Here is a 17,320-nt window from a genome sequence, read left to right as displayed (position 1 = left end):
TCAGCAGACAGGCTCCCTTAAAGAATTCTTGAGCCCACAGCTACCTCTAGACACACCCATTGACACAGCCCTGCCCACCAGAGGGCCAAGACCCAGCTCCACCCACCAGTGGACAGGCACCAGCCCCTCCACCAAGAAGCCTGCACAAGCCTCTAGACCAGCCTCACCCACCAGGGGGCAGACACCAGAAGCAAGAAAAGCATGATCTGGCAGCCTGTGGAACTGAGTCTGCAAACACAGGTCAGCACCTACAGTGGAACTAGCTGGTCCCTGGCCCTAGATGATAAGAGGGGAGTGTACTCCTGGGGCACATAGGACATCCCCTACAGAGGGTGACTTCTCCAAGGTCAATAAATATAACTAACCCACTGTATACATAAAAATACAAATAGAGTTTTAAACAAAATGAGAGTGCAAAGGAATATGTTCCAGGTGAAGGAACAAAATAAAAACCCAGAAGAACAACTAAGTGAAGTGGACATAGACAGTCTACCCAAGAAAGAGTTCAGAGTAATGATCATAAAGATGAACCAGGAACTTGGGAAAGGAATGGATGCACAGACTGAGAAGTTAAAAGAAATTTTTTAGCAAACAGTTAGAATATATAAAGAACAAAAGAGAGTTGAAGAATACAATAACTGAAATGAAAAAATACACTAGAAGTAATCAATAGTAGAATAAATGAGGCAGAAGAATGGATAAGTAAGCTGGAAGACGGAGTGGTGGAAATCACTGCCATGGAACAGAATAAAGAAAAAAGAATGAAAAAAAATGAGGACAGTTTAAGAGACCTCTGGGATGTCAAATGCACCAACATTTGCATTATAGGGGTCCCAGAAGGAGAAGAGGGAGAGAAAAGAGCCTGAAAAAATATTTGAAGAGATAATAGCTGAAAAATTTCCTAACATGGGAAAAGAAACAGTCACCCAAGTCCAGGAAGCACAGAGTCCCATACAGGATGAACCCAAGGAGGAACACACCAAGACACATAATAATCAAATTGACAAAAATTAAAGACAAAGAGAAAATATTTAAAGAAACAAGGAAAAAGCAAAAACTAACATACAAGGGAACCCCCATAAGACTATCAGCTGATTTTTCAGCAGAAACTCTGCAGGCCAGAAGGGAGTGGCATGATATATTTAAAGAGATGAAAGGGAAAAACCTACAACCAAGAAAACTCTACCCAGCAAGGCTCTCAGATTTGACAGATAAATCAAAAGCTTTACAGAAAAGCAAAAACTAAAAGAATTCAGCACCACCAAACCAGCTTTACAACAAATGCTAAAGGAACTTTCCTAGGCAGAAAAGAAAAGGTCACAACTAGATACAAGAAAATTATGAAATGGAAAAGCTCACCAGTAAAGGCAAACATACAGTAAAGGTAGGAAATCATTCACACACAAATATAGTATCAAAACCAGTAATCTTGAGAGGAGGAGAGTACAAACGGAGGATATTTGAAATGCATTTGAGACACACACGTCTGCCACCAGGCACCAGGAAAAGCCCCTACCAGGGCTGGCCTTCTCATGCCTGCTGCCAGGCACTAGGAAAGGCCTCCACCAAGGCTGATCCTCTCATAATGGCCACCAGGCACTAGGAAAGGCTCCCACTGGGGCCGGATCTCTCACTCCTATGGCCGTCAGCTGCCCAGCACACGTCCTCACTAGTGGGACCGGATATCTGATGGCCACTGGCTACCCCCCCACTCACCTGTCACCCCTGGGGCTCCTGTGACCCCAGCAGCCATGCCAACTCCATGTCCTGTCTTCACCGGGGCAGACCCGAGTGCTCCAATGTAGCCTCAGGAGCAGACCGCTGTGGGTGGCCAAAATACAGAGTTGGGGCTAAAACCACAGCTGAGCCCCAGGGGTGAGGTGACTAAGGAAGAAGAACAAAAATCTTTCCATGCAGCTGCACATGCCCCAGATTAAATCCCTGTGATCAGCTTGGTAAACCCTGCATATATGGAATATCTGAATGGACAGTGAGTGTTCCCACAACTGAGACCGGTCTATGGAGGCAAGTACATGCAAGAGTTGGGCCAGGTCAGAGTAAGAGCTGCACCCACAGCAGGTCCAGAGACCTACCTAGAGGTGTTGGAGGGCCTCCTGGGGAGGCAGAGGTTGGCTGTGACTCACAGTGGGGGCAAGGACATTGACAGCTGAGACCCCAGAAAAATATTATTATTACTATCTTTTTAGTGTTTTGTTCTGTTCTGCTATTTTTTTAATTTTTTTTATTAAAAATTTTTTTAATATATTTTTTATTTTTCTATTCTTACTTTACTTTTTCAGTGTTTTGAGTCTTTTTCTTGCATTCTTATGTTTTGTTTTTAATCTTTCTTTATCGTTTTTGTGTGTTTATTTTTTGTTTCCTTTGCCTTTTTTTAGTTTGCGTTCTGCTTTTGTTTAGTTTCTTGTCTTTTGTTTTTGTTAGTTTTGTTTTTAATTGTTTGATTTCCTTTTTGGGATCTTTTATATGTCTGGTTATTCTCTTGTTTTTTGTTTTCTTTGTTTTTGCTTCTTTTTTTTGTATGTGTGTATGTTTCTTTGTTAGTTTTTGTTTGTGTGGTTTTGCTTTTACCATTTGTCTTGGGTTTTATCTGTTTGTTTTCTTTTTTTTATAAATTTATTTATTTATTTTTGGCTGCATTAGGTCTTCATTGCTACGCGTGGGCTTTCTTTAGTTGCGGTGAGTGGGGGCTACTCTTTGTTGCGGTGCACGGGCTTCTCATTGCGTTGGCTTCTTTTGTTGCGGAGCACGGGCTCTAGGTTCACAGGCTTCAGTAACTGTGGCTCATGGGCTCTAGAGAGCAGGCTCAGTAGTTGTGGCACATGGGCTTAGTTGCTCTGTGGCATGTGGGATCTTCACGTACCAGGGCTCAAACTCATGTCCCCTGTATTGGCAGGCGGATTCTTAACCACTGCACCACCAGGGAAGCCCTCTTTTTTCATTGTTTAACTGTTGTTGTTAACTGTTTGTTTTTGTCTTTGCTATTTGTCTTGGGCTTTGTTAGTCTGTCTTTTCTTCCCTCACCACCCCCCCTTTTTTTTTTTCCTCACCATGCGGCTTGCAGGGTCTTGCTTCCCCAACTGAGGGTCAGGCCTGAGTCTCTGGGGTGGAAGCACTGAGTTAAGGATGCTGGACCACCAGAGAATTCCTGGCCCCAGGGAATATTAATTGGCAAGAGCTCTCCAGGAAGTCTCCATCTTGTCCAAGTCCAAGCCCTACCCAACTGCCTGCAGGCTCCAGTGCTAGATGCCTCAAGCCAAACAACAAGGGAGACAGGAACACAAACCCACCCATCAGCAGATAGGCTGCCTAAAGTCACACTAAGCTCACAGACACCCCAAAACACACCACCTGACATGCCCCTGCCCAATCAGAAGGACAATATACAGCTTCACCCACCAGAGCACAGGCACCAGTCCCTCCCACCAGGAAGCCTACACAAGCCACTGGACCAACCTCACCCACCCGAGGCAGACACCAGAAGCAAGAGTGTCAATGACCTTGCAGCCTGAGGAAAGGAGATCTCAAACATAGTAACTTAGACAAAATGAGAAGATGGAGAAATATGTTGCAGACAAAGGAGAAAGGTAAAAATCCACAAGATGAAATAAATGAAGAGGAAATAGGGAATCTGTCTGAAAAAGAATTCAGAGTAATGATAGTAAAGATGATCCAAAATCTCAGAAATAATTGGGTTGGCCAAAAGTTTCCTACAGTTTTTTCCATAAGATGACTCTAGTAGCACTTAGTTATCTTTAACTTCATTCAAAACAATTGTTAGATTGTAAGTGACAGCTGTCATATCAGCGTGCATTTAAAAAAGACTTATCAAAATTGGTGAGTTTTTGTGTAGCCGTTTTAATATTGAAGATGGAAGAAAAAATGCAACATTTTCGTCATATTATGCTTTATTATTTCAAGAAAGGGAAAAACACAACCAAAATGCAAAAAAAAGATTTCTGCAGTGTATGATGTTGCTGTGACTGATTGAACATGTCAACAGTGGTTTGCAAAGTTTCATGCTGGAGGTTCTCGCTGGACGATGCTCCACTGTTGGGTAGACCAGTTGAAGTTGATAGTGATCAAATCGAGACATTAATTGAGAACGATCAATGATACACCACACAGGAGATAACCAACATACTCAAAATATCCAAATCAAGCACTGAAAATCATTTGCACCGGCTTGGTTATGTTAATCGCTCTGATGTTTGAGTCCCACGTAAGTTAAGTGAAAAAAACCATATTAACCGTATTTCCTCATGCAATTCTCTACTTAAATGTAATGAAAACGTTCTGTTTTTAAAACAAATTGTGACGGGCAATGAAAAGTGGATACTGCACAATAATGTGGAATGGAAGAGATCGTGGGACAAGCGAAATGAACCACCACCAACCACTCCAAAGGCCAGTCTTCATCCAAAGAAGGTGATGTTGTGTATATGGTGAGATTGAAAGGGAGCCCTCTATTATGAGCTCCTTCCAGAAAACCAAACAATTAATTCCAACAAGTACTGCTCCCAATTAGACCAACTGAAAGCAGTACTCGAGGAAAAGTGTCCAGAATTAGTCAACAGAAAATGCATAATCTTCCATCAGGATAATGCAAGACCACATGTTTCTTTGATGACCAGGCAGAAACTGTTACAGCTTGGCTGGGAAGTTCTGATTTACCCAACATATTCACTAGACATTGCACCTTCAGATTTCCATTTATTTAGGTCTTTAAAAAATTCTCTTAATAGAAAAATTTTCAATTCCCTGGAATACTGTGAAAGGCACCTGGAAGAGTTCTTTGCTGAGTAGCAATACTCAGACAAGATAGACTTTAAAATAAAGACTGTTACAAGAGACAAAGAAGGACACTACATAATGATCAAGTGATAAATCCAATAAGAAGATATAATATTTGTAAATATTTATGCACCCAACATAGGAGCACCTCAATACATAAGGCAAATGCTAACAGCCATAAAAGGGGAAATCGACAGTAACACAATAATAGTGGGGGACTTTAACACCCCACTTACACCAATGGACAAATCATTCAGACAAAAAATTAATAAGGAAACACCAGCCTTAAATGACACATCAGACCAGATAGATTTAATTGGTATTTATAGGACATTCTATCCAAAAGCAGCAGAATACACTTTCTTCTCAAGTGCACATGGAACCTTCTCCAGGCTAGATCACATCTTGGGTCACAAATCAAGCCTCAGTGAATTTAAGAAAATTGAAAACTTATCAAGCATCTTTTCCAATGACAAAGCTATGAGATAAGAAATTAATTACAGGAAAAAATCTGTGAAAACCACAAACACATGGAGGCTAAACAATATACTACTAAATAACCAATAGATCAGTGAAGAAATCAAAGAGGAAATCAAAAATACCTAGTAACAAATGGCAATGAAAATATGATGACCCAAAACCTATGGGATGCATCAAAAGCAGTTCTAAGAGGGAAGTTTATGGGAATACAATCCTACCTCAAGAAACAAGAAAAATCTCAAAGAAACAACTTAAACTTACACATAAAGCAACTAGAGGAAGAACAACAACAACAACAACAAACAACCTAAAGTTAGTAGAAGGAAAGAAATCATAACAATCAGAGCAGAAATAAATGAAATAGAAATGAAGAAAACAATAGCAAAGACCAATAAAACTAAAAGTTGGTTCTTGGAGAAGATAAACAAAATTGATAAAACTTATCCAGACTCATCAAGAGAAAAAGAGAGAGGACTCAAATTAACAAAATTAGAAATGAAAAAGGAGAAGTTACAACTAACACTACAGAAATACAAAAGATCACAAGCGATTACTACAAGCAACTATATGCCAATAAAATGGACAACCTGGAAGTAATGGACAAATTCTTAGAAAAGTACAACCTCCCAAAACTGAACCAGGAAGTAATAGAAAATATGAACAGACCAATCAAAAGCAATGAAATTGAAACTGTGATTAAAAATCTTCCAACAAACAAAACTCCAGGACCGGATGGCTTCACAGGAGAATTCTATCAAACATTTAGAGAAGAGCTAACACCTATACTTCTTAAATTCTTCCAAAAAATTGTAGAGGGAGAAACACTTCCAAATTCATTCTATGAAATGACCATCACCTTAACACCAAAAGAAGACAAAGATATCAAACAAAAAAGAAAATTACAGGCCAGTATCACTGATGAACATAGATGCAAAAATCCTCAACAAAATACTAGCAAGCCGATTCCAACAACGCATTAAAAGAATCATACACCATGATCAAGTGGGATTTATCCCAGGGATGCAAATATTCTTCAATATATGCAAATCAATGTGATACACCATATTAACAAATAGAAGAATAAAAACCACATGATCATCTCAAGAGATGTAGAAAAAGCTTTTGACAAAATTCAACACCATTTATGATAATAACTCTCCAGAAACTGGGCATAGAGGGAACCTATCTCACATAATAAAGGCCATATATGACAAACCCACAGCAAACATTACTCTCAATGGTGAAAAACTGAAAGCATTTCCTCTAAGATAAGGAACAAGACAAGGGTGTCCACTCTCATCACTGTTATTCAACATAGTCTTGGAAGTCCTAGCCACAGCAATCGGAGAAGAAAAAGAAATAAAAGAAATCCAAATTGGAAAAGAAGAACTAAAACTATCACTGTTAGCAGACGACATGATACTATACATACAAAATACTAAAGATGCAACCAGAAAACTTCTAGAGCTAATCAATGAACTTAGTAAAGTCACAGGATACAAAATTAATACAAGGAAATCTCTTGCATTCCTATACACTAACAATGAAAGATAAGAAACAGAAATTAAGGAAACACTCCCATTTACCATTGCAACAAAAAGAATAAAATACCTAGGAATAAACCTACCCCAGGAGGCAAAAGACCTGTACTTAGAAAACTATAAAACACTGATGAAAGAAATCAAAGATGACATAAGCAGATGGAGAAATAGACCACGTTCTTGGATTGGAAGAATCAATATTGTGAAAATGACTATACTACCCAAAGCAATCTACAGATTCAATGCAATCCCTATCAAATTACCAATGGCATTTTTCACAGAACGAGAACAGAAAATTTTACAATTTGTATGGAAACACAAAAGACCCCGAATAGCCAAAGCAATCTTGAGAAAGAAGAATGGAGCTGGAGGAATCAGGCTCCCTGACTTCAGACTATACTACAAAGCTACAGTAATCAAGACAATATGGTTCTGGCACAAAAACAGAAATATAGATCAATGGAACAGGATAGAAAGCCCAGAGTTAAACCAACACACATATGGTCACCTAATCTATGACAAAGAAAGCAAGAATATACAATGGAGAAAAGACAGCCTCTTCAATAAGTGGTGCTGGGAAAACTGGACAGCTATATGTGAAAGAATGAAATTAGAACTCCCTCAGCTATACGTAAAAGAATGAAATTAGAACTCCCTCAGCTATATGTAAAAGAATGAAATTAGAACTCCCTAACACCATACACAAAAATAAACTCAAAATGGATGAAAGACCTGAATGTAAGGCCAGACACTATAAAACTCTTAGAGGAACACATAGGCTGAACACTCTTTGACATAAATCACAACAGGATTCTTTTTGATCCACCTCCTAGAGTAATGCAAATAAAATAAAAAATTAACAAAAGGGACCTAATTAAACTTAAATGCTTTTGCATAGCAAAGGAAACCATAAACAAGACCAAAAGACGACCCTCAGAATGGGAGAAAATATTTGCAAACGAAGCAACAGACAAAGGATTAATCTCCAAAATATACAAACAGCTCATGGAACTCAATATCAAAAAAACAAACAATGGGTGGAAGACCTAAATAGACATTTCTCCAAAGAAGACATACAGATGGCCAACAGGCACACTAAAAGATGCTCAGCATCGCTAATTATCAGAGAAATGCAAATCAAAACCACAATGAGGTATCACCTCACACTGGTCAGAATGGCCATCATCAAAAAATCTACAAACAATAAATGCTGGAGAGAGTGTGGAGAAAAGGGAACCCTCTTACACTGTTGGTGGGAATGTAAAGTGATACAGCCACTGTGGAAAACAGTATGGAGGTTCCTTAAAAAACTAAAAATAGAACTACCATATGACCCAGCAATCCCACTACTGGACATATACCCAGAGAAAACCATAAGTCAAAGAGACACATGTGGGACTTTCCTGGTGGTCCAGTGGGTAAGACTCCATGCTCCCAATGCAGGGGGCCCAGGTTCAATCCCTGGTTGGGGAACTAGATCCCACATGCATGCCGCAATAGTCCGCATGCCACAACTAAGAGTCTGCATGCTGCAACTAAGAAGTCTGCATGCTGCAACTAAGAAGTCTGCATGCCACAACTAAAAGATCCCTCATGCCGCAACTAAAGACCCCGCGTGCCACAACTAAGACCTGCCACAGCCTAAATAAATAAGACACACGCACCCCAATGTTCATTGTGGCACTATTTACAATAGCCATGACATGGAAGCAACCTAAATGTCCATCAGTAGAGGAATGAATAAAGAAGATGTGGTACATATATACAATGAAATATTACTCAGTTGTAAAAAGGAATGAAATTGGGTCATTTGTAGAGATGTGGATGGACCATACAGAGTGAAATAAGTCAGACAGAGAAAAACAAATCTTGTATATTAATGCATATACGTGGAATCTAGAAAAATGGTATAGATGATCTTATCTGCAAAACAGAAATAGAGACACAGTTGTAGAGAACAAACGTATGGACACCAAGGTGGGGAAGGGAAGGGGGTGGGATGAATTGGGAGATTTGGATTGACATATATACACTATTGATACTATGTATAAAATAGATAACTAATGAGAACCTACTGTAGAGCTCAGGAAACTACTCAGTGCTCTGTGGTGACCTAAATGGGAAGGAAATCCAAAAATGAGGGGATATATGTATACGTATAGCTTATTCACTTTGCTGTACAGTAGAAACTCACACAACATTGTAAAACAACTACACTCCAATAAAAATTAATTATAAAAAAAATGCTCTTAAATTAAGAGATCAGGAACTTAAATCATGCATGGATAGATAGACTGTTATATCAAAACCTCATGTTAACCACAAATCCAAAATCTATAATAGATATGCACACAAAAAAGAAATAGGAATCCAAACACAACAAACCACAAGAGAAGAGAACAAAAGGGAAAGGGGTAAAAATACCTACAAAAACAAATCCAAAACAATTAACAAAAATAGTAATAAAAACCTACATATTGATAATTACCTGAAATGTAAACAAACTAAATGCTCCAACCAAAAGACAGATTGGCTGAATAGAGACAAAAACCCATATATATGCTTCCTACAAGAGACCCACTTCAGATCTAGAGACACATACAGACTGAAAGTGAGGGGATAGAAAAAGGTATTCCATGCAAATGGAAAGCAGAAGAAAGCTGGAGTAGCAATACCTTTATCAGAAAAGTGGACTTTAAAATAAAGACTGTTACAAGAGACAAAGAAGGACACTAAGTAATAATCACGGGATCAATCCAAGAAGAAGATATAACCATTGTAAATATATATGCACCCAACCTAGGAGCACCTCAATACATAAGGCAAATGTTATCAGACATAAAGGGAGAAATCGACAGTAATACATTAATAGTGGGGGACTTTAACACCCCACTTACACCAATGGACAGATCATCCAGACAGAAAATCAATAAGGAAACACAAGCCTTAAATGACACATTAGACCAGATAGATTTAATTGATATTTATAGGACATTCCATCCAAAAGCAGCAGAATACACTTTCTTCTCAAGTGCACACAAAACCTTCTCCAGGATAGATCATATCTTGGGTCACAAATCAAGCCTTGGTAAATTTAAGAAAATTGAAAACTTATCAAGCATCTTTTCCAATGACAACGTTATGAGATTAGAAATCAATTACAGGAAAAAAAACTGTAAAAAACATAAACATGTGGAGGTTAAATAATATGTTACTAAATAACCAATAGATCACTGAAGAAATCAAAGAGGAAATCAAAAATATTGAAAGAAAAATGAAAATGAAAACACAATGATACAAAGCCTATGGGACACAGCAAAAGCAGTTCTAAAAGGTAAGTCTATAGCGATGCCAGTTTACCTCATGAAACAAGAAAAATCTCAAACAATCTAACCTTACACCTAAAGCAACTAGAGAAAGAAGAACAAACAAAACCCAAAGTTAGCAGAAGGAAAGAAGTCATAAAGATCCGAGCAGAAATAAATGAAAGAGACTAATAAAACAATAGAAAATATCAATGAAACTAGAAGTTGGTTCCTTGAAAAATAAACAAAATTGATAAAACTTTAGCCAGACTCCTCAAGAAAAAAAGGAGAGGGCCCAAATCAATACTAGAAATGAAAAAGGAAAAGTTGCAACTGATACCACAGAAATACAAAGGATCACAAGAGACTGCTACAAGCAACTATACACCAATAAAATGGACAACCTAGAAGACATGAACAAATTCTTAGAAAGTTACCATCTCCGAAGTCTGAACTAGGAATAAACATAAAATATGAACATATCAACTACAAGTACTGAAATTATATCTGTGATTAAAAAACTCCCAACAAACAAAAGTCCAGGAGCAGATGGCTTCACAGGCAAATTCTACCAAACATTTAGAGAAGTGTTAGCACCTGTACTTCTGAAACTATTCTGAAATTTGCAGAGGAAGGAATATTGCCGATCTCATTCTATGATGCCACCATCACCCTGATACCAAAACCAAAGACATCACAAAAAAAGAAAGCTACAGGCTAATATCATCAATGAACATAGACACAAAAATCCTCAACAAAGTACTAGCACACTGAATCGAACAATACATTGAAAGGATCATACACCATGATCATGATATCCCAGGGATGCAAGGATTTTTCACATTAACAAATTGAAGAATAAAAACCATGATTATCTCAATAGGTGCAGAAAAAACTTTTGATAAAATTCAACATCCATTCATGATAAAAAACTCTCCAGAAAGTGGGCATAGAGGGAACATACCTCAACATTATAAAGGTCATATATGACAAACCCACAGCTAACATAATTCTCAATGCTGAAAAACTGAAAGCATTTCCTCTAACATCAGGAACAAGACAAGGGTGCCCACTCTCACCACGTTCATTCAACCTAGTTTTGGAAGTTCTAGTCATGGCATTCAGAGAAGAAAAAGAAATAAAAGGAACACTCCCTGACACCATACACAAAAATAAACTCAAAATGGATTAAAGACCTAAGTGTAAGGCCAGACACTATCAAACTCTTAGAGGAAAACATAGGCAGAACACTCTATGACATAAATCACACAGCAAGATCCTTTTTGACCCAGCTCCTAGAGAAATGGAAATAAAAACAAAAATAAACAAATGGGACCTAATGAAACTTAAAAGCTTTTGCACAGCAAAGGAAACCATAAACAAGACGAAAAGACAACCCTCAGAATGGGAGAAAATATTTGCAAATGAAGCAACTGACAAAGGATTAATCTCAAAGATTTACAAGCAGTTCATGCAGCTCAATAACAAAAAAACAAATAACCCAATCCAAAAATGGGCAGAAGACCTAAATAGACATTTCTCCAAAGAAGATATACAGATGGTCAACAGACACAAGAAAGAATGCTCAACATCATTAATCATTAGAGAAATGCAAATCAAAACTACAATGAGATATCATCTCACACCAGTCAGAATGGCCATCATCAAAAAATCTAGAAACAATAAATGCTGGAGAGGGTGTGGAGAAAAAGGAACACTCTTGCACTGTTGGTGGGAATGTAAATTGATACAGCCACTATGGAGAACAGTATGGAAGTTCCTTAAAAAACTAAAAATAGAACTACCATACGACCCAGCAATTCCACTACTGGGCATATACCCTGAGAAAACCATAATTCAAAAAGAGTCATGTACCAAAATGTTCATTGCAGCTCTATTTACAATAGCCAGGACATGGAAGCAACCTAAGTGTCCATCATCGGATGAATGGATAAAGAAGATGTGGCACATATATACAATGGAATATTACTCAGCCATAAAAAGAAATGAAATGGAGGTATTTGTAGTGAGGTGGATGGAGTTAGAGTCTGTCATACAGAGTGAAGTAAGTCAGAAAGAGAAAAACAAATACAGTATGCTAACACATATATATGGAATCTAAGGGAAAATAAAGGTCATGAAGAACCTAGTGGCAAGACGGGAATAAAGACACAGACCTACTAGAGAATGGACTTGAGGATATGGGGAGGGGGAGGGGTAAGATGTGACAGGGTGAGAGAGTGGCATAGACATATATACACTACCAAATGTAAAATAGATAGCTAGTGGGAAGCAACCGCATAGCACAGGGAGATCAGCTCGGTGCTTTGTGACCACCTAGAGGGGTGGGATAGGGAGGGTGGGAGGGAGGGAGATGCAAGAGGGAAGAGATATGGGAACATATGTATATGTATAACTGATTCACTTTGTTATAAAGCAGAAACTAACACACCATTGTAAAGCAAGTATACTCCAATAAAGATGTTTAAAAAAAAAAGGGACTCCAAATTGGAAAAGAAGAAGTAAAACTGTCACTGTTCACAAATGACATGATATTATACATAGAAAATCCTAAAAATGCTACCAGAAAACTACAGAGCTCATCAATGAATTCGGTAAAGTTGCAGGATACAAAATTAATACACAGAAATCTTTTGCATTTCTATACACTAACAACAAAAGATCAGAAAGAGAAATTACAGAAACAATCCCATTTACCATCACATCAACAAGAATAAAATACCTAGCAATAAACATACCTGTACAGTCGGCAAAACACCTGTACTCTGAAAATTAAAAGTTGCTGATGAAAGGAATCGAAAATGACACAAACAGATGGAAAGATATACTGTGTTCTTGGATTGAAAGAATCAAGTCTTAAAAATGGCCATACTACCCAAGGCAATCTACAGATTCAATATAATCCTTATCAAATTACCAATGGCATTTTTCACAGAACTAGAACAAAAAATTTTTAAGTTTGTATGGAAACACAACAGATCCCAAATAGCCAAAGCAATCTTAAGAAAAAGGAAGCTGGAGGAATCAGGCTCCCTCACTTCAGACTATATTACAAAGGTACAGTAATCAAAACAGTATGTTACTGGCACAAAAACAGACATATAGTTCAATGGAACAGGATAGAAAACCCAGAAATAAACCCACGCACCTATGGTCAATTAATCTATGACAAAGGAGGCAAGAATATATAATAGAGAAAAGACAGTCTCCTCAATAAGTGGTGCTGGGAAAACTAGACAGCTACATGTAAAAGAATGAAATTAGAACACTCCCTAATGCCATACACAAAAATAAACTCAAAATGGATCAAAGACCTAAATGTAAGAACAAATACTGTAAAACTCCTAGAGAAGAACATAGGCAGAACACTCTTTGACAAAAATCACAGCAAGATCCTTTTTGGATCCACCTCCTAGAGTAATGAAAATAAAAGCAAAAATAAACAAATTGACCTAATTAAAACTTAAAAGCATTTGCATAGCAAAGTAAACTATAAACAAAATGAAAAAACAACCTATAGAATGGGAGAAAATATTTCCAAATGATGTAACCGACAAGGGATTAATTTCCAAAATATATGAACATCTCATACAGCTCAATATCAAACAAACAGACAAACAAAACAGCCCAATCAAAAAATGGGCAGAAGATCTAAATACATATTTCTCCAAAAGAGGTATACAGACGGCCAGCAGGCACATAAAAAGATGCTCAACATCACTAATTATTTAGAGAAATGCAAATCAAAACTAAAATGAGGTATCACCTCACACCAGTCAGAATGGCTATCATAAAACAGTTTACACATAATAAATGCTGGAGAGGGTGTAGAGAAAAGGGAACCCTCTTGCACTGTTGGTGGGAATGTAAATTGGTACAGCCACTATGGAGAACAGTATGGAGGTTACTTAAACCAAAACAGAGTTACCATATGATCCTGCAATCTCACTCCTGGGAGTATATCCAGAGAAGACTGTAATTAGAAAAGGTACGCACACCCCAATGTTCATAGCAGCATTATTTACATTAGCCAAGACATGGAAGCAATCTAAATGTCTATCAATAGATGAATGGATAAAGAAGATGTGGTATATACACAATAGAATATTACTCAGCCATAAAAAAAAAAGAAATGATGCCATTTGCAGCAACTTAGATGAATTTAGAGATTATCATACAAGGTGAAGTAAGGCAGACAGACAAATATCATATGATATCACTTATATGTGGAATCTAAAAAAAATGATACAAATGAACTTATTTACAAAACAGATAGAGACCCACAGACATAGGAAACAAACTCATGGTTACCAAAGCGGAAAGGAGAGGGAATAAACTAGCAGGTTGGGATTAACATTCACACTACTATATATAAAATAGATAACCAACAGGGATCGACTGTATAGCACAGGGAAATATACTTAATATTTTGTAATAACTTATAAGGGAAAGAATCTGAAAAAGGTATATATATATATATATATATATATATATATACACACACACACACTGAAATCAGTGTGCAGTACACCTGAAACTAACACAATATTGTAAATCAACTAGACTTCAATTTAAAAGAAAATAAAAAGTTTAAAAAAAGTTTGAAATGAAAATGGAAAAAAATTCCATCAGCTTGACCTAAGGTCTGGTTTCATAGTATGTCAGTCAGCAGGTATTGACAACTTCAGAGGAAACCACTGTGCTGTTCTTTTGGAAATGCATGCATACACGCTCAATGTGTATCAACAATTTGTTTAAAAGTCTTTGGATTAGTCTTCTTATTTTAAATTTACCTGTTTTTAAACTATCTTCATTCTTCTGAAAACCACCAAAGTTCTAAACTCGGATGCTATAGAACCAAACTTTTGAAGACTCTTTCATAACATTAAAACCTCTGACAATATTTAAGTTGTAGTGATATTCTGTATGTACTCCACATACCGCAAAGGTTCAGTTTCAGTTTCTGTGTTTAGTCCCATTGCTTGAAGTCTCTTTAAATTTCCACTATCCATGACTTTTCATTTCAGTTCTGAAATTATGTTTGGCCTGGCTCCTCTGAATTTAGGTGTTTTTTTGGTTTTTTGGGGGGTTTTTTTTTGGTACTTCCATAGAAAGGAAAATGCTTCTTCAGCTCCAACCTAAAGTTTGCAACAGGGACCATGATATATTCACAGGAATTAAGGCCTTTTCAATGTCACTGATGCACTGATGATGGGTATGAAATACAGGCATACGAGCTGTTTTCAATTATCTGTATAGAAAAATCAATGGCGGCAGTTGGTGCTAGGTCAGTGAGTTGCTGGCTTATTGCAGGAAGAGGTTACAGCTGCTCTGCCAACGACACACTCATTCCTCCACAGGTGCAATCAGGAGCAGGCGTCTGAACTCTGTTAGCAATAGCCTCTGGTAAAAGTACATTCTTAATCACCAAATTTGAAATAGCCATTTAGGTTGTCAAGAGAAAGGCTGATACTGAAGGAATGGAATTTTCTAGCTCTAACTCAAACCAGCTCATATTTTCCATTCTATTTATCTTGTCTAAAAAGAACTAGGGACGAGTAAAAGTTAGCTGAGCAACAAATGCTAAATGTCATCCATATAGTTTGTAGTAGAATAACAAACTAGTCATTTGATTTAATAGGTCCACTCAAGAAAAATGAACTTCTCAGAGATTAGTTCTGTTGTGATTTTTATTTTCAAAGAACAAAACATAGATTTTGTTCATCAATTGTAGGAGCCTGGGTCAGAAGCTGGTCTAGTATACTCATTGGTATCAATTTTTTGAACCAGAAATCCCATATTGGTGTCTTGGGTTGATTGTTCTTTTATGGTCCCAATGAACCCTATCTCCTGCTATTAATGTCCTGTATAGTCCCCTCCAGCACTAACTTTGGATTTGACCCTTTTGCTAATGGGACATTTGCTGGTGTGAACTAAGTGGTGGTTTGATAGGCACTTGCACATTTGGTTTGTCCCTTTGGTATGCTCCTTCTGGAAACCTGGCACCATTATGACAAATCCCAAGTTAGCCACATGGGGAAGTGTGCAGAAAGGGAGAGATGTACAGCCACCCCAGCTGAGGCATCCATCAGTTACATGATTGAAGAAGACTTCTTGGATGTTCTAGTCCCAGCATGATGCAGAGTAGAACTGGCCTGACAAGCCCAGTCCAAACTGCATAATCATGAGTATGTAAATGGCTGAGTTTTGGGTGGTTTGTAACACTGTTACCAAGTCCAAGATCATACTGCTTGCCACAAGACAGGCCAGTAAATCAAGAGATGAGTTCTTGGCACAGGGAATAGCAACTCTTTTGGAAAGCCAACAGACTGAGAAGATGGTGGATTCGTGTCCCAGAGAACCATCTTGCCTGAGTTAGAATTCAGGCTTCTTCTAGACTAAAAGGGGAGGGAGTAAAGTCAAACATTTCCTAGTTCAGGTCAGCCTCCAGGGGGGATATGTTAATTTCTTCCTCCCTGCAGTCATTCACAGGTGGGCCTGGTCAGGATGTTTACAGTGAGCTAAACAAAGGTATTTGAGCTTAATGCTCATTACCTTGGAGACAGGGTTCCCAGAAATGCGCCGTTATGTATAATTTAAGCTTACAGGCAACATCCCTTTGGTGATTAATTTGCAGTAGAATACAAAGTTTTTTCCCTTTTACAATTCCCCACTGTCAATGTCCACTCTACAATCTTGTGGGAAAGAGATGAAGACTGTTCTGGCTACTTCCTGCAGAGGCAACGAATGTTCCTTAGACTCTTTAGTCAGTCATTTTTTATCTACAACTATTTGAACCTGATGAAACCCCTTAGCACTTTGTTGTCTAATTTGTAATTGAACATGGGGTTTTTGTTCTAGTTCCCAATAAATATACTAGATTCCTGTGTTATTTATTTGGACAAAATTAAACAAACTGGTTGACATTTCTCCAGCTACAATGAAATTACCATCTACTTCAATTGGATAGACCTGTTGGAGGCAAACTCATGCACAGAGGTTAGTATAGTTCACAAAGTTTTAGCCTAACTGGAAACAGCTAGGTCTTTTAGAGCATTTATAGATTCTCCTGCCTGGGCTGACACCTGGAATGGCCTACAATGCAATATTTTAAAGGAGCTTAATTTAAGGCCTGCTTCTGGGAGCCAATGATCTGTAGCA

Source organism: Balaenoptera physalus (genome assembly GCF_965194825.1).
Source record: "Balaenoptera physalus genome assembly, chromosome: 8".
NCBI lineage: Eukaryota > Metazoa > Chordata > Mammalia > Artiodactyla > Balaenopteridae > Balaenoptera > Balaenoptera physalus.
The sequence above is the reverse complement of the archived record's forward strand: the minus strand, read 5'-3'. Positions refer to the sequence as shown.